Source organism: Cucurbita maxima, unplaced genomic scaffold (assembly GCF_002738345.1).
Source record: "Cucurbita maxima cultivar Rimu unplaced genomic scaffold, Cmax_1.0 Cma_Scf07339, whole genome shotgun sequence".
Taxonomy (NCBI): domain Eukaryota; kingdom Viridiplantae; phylum Streptophyta; class Magnoliopsida; order Cucurbitales; family Cucurbitaceae; genus Cucurbita; species Cucurbita maxima.
The window spans coordinates 1-658 of record NW_019279354.1 but is presented as its reverse complement, the minus strand read 5'-3'; the positions used below and the strand labels follow the sequence as shown (position 1 = coordinate 658).

General features: G+C 48.9%; 2 non-coding genes and 1 pseudogene across 2 annotated transcripts; all 3 read right to left on the bottom strand.

Annotated features, from left to right (window-relative positions):
* Positions 1–49: 49 nt before the first annotated feature.
* LOC111476304 lies at positions 50–168 on the bottom strand. The gene has a single exon (XR_002717034.1). It is a non-coding gene; the product is annotated as a 5S ribosomal RNA (ribosomal RNA).
* A 133-nt stretch (positions 169–301) lies between these two features.
* On the bottom strand, positions 302–420 carry LOC111476303. The gene has a single exon (XR_002717033.1). It is a non-coding gene; the product is annotated as a 5S ribosomal RNA (ribosomal RNA).
* Positions 421–553: 133 nt separating this feature from the next.
* Positions 554–658, bottom strand: LOC111476305 (annotated as a pseudogene; the record flags this gene model as incomplete).

The following is a 658-nucleotide window of genomic DNA, read 5'->3' as shown; positions in this document are numbered from 1 at the left end:
ATTTGTAGAAAAAGGAAGAAAAGAACTGGGAGAAATTGAAAGAAAAAAAGGGGTGCAACACGAGGACTTCCCAAGTGGTCACCCAACTTAGTACTACTCTCGCCCAAGCACGCTTAACTGCGGAGTTTTGATGCGATCCGGTGCATTAGTGCTGGTATGATAGCACCCGACATGCCATGCGCACAAAATCGGATTTAACGCATGCAGGGCGGCATGATCGAAACGCGATGGGCGTGAGCGGGGGAGGTTCTCATTTGTAGAGAAAGGAAGAAAAGAACTGGGAGAAATTGAAAGAAAAAAAGGGGTGCAACAAGAGGACTTCCCAAGTGGTCACCCAACTTAGTACTACTCTCGCCCAAGCACGCTTAACTGCGGAGTTCTGATGGAATCCGGTGCATTAGTACTGGTATGATCGCACCCGACATGCCATGCGCACAAAATCAGATTTAACGCATGCGGGGCGGCATGATCGAAACGCGATGGGCGTGAGCGGGGGAGGTTCTCATTTGTAGAGAAAGGAAGAAAAGAACTCGTAGAAATTGAAAGAAAAAAAGGGGTGCAACACGAGGACTTCCCAAGTGGTCACCCAACTTAGTACTACTCTCGCCCAAGCACGCTTAACTGCGGAGTTTTGATGGGATCCGGTGCATTAGTGCTG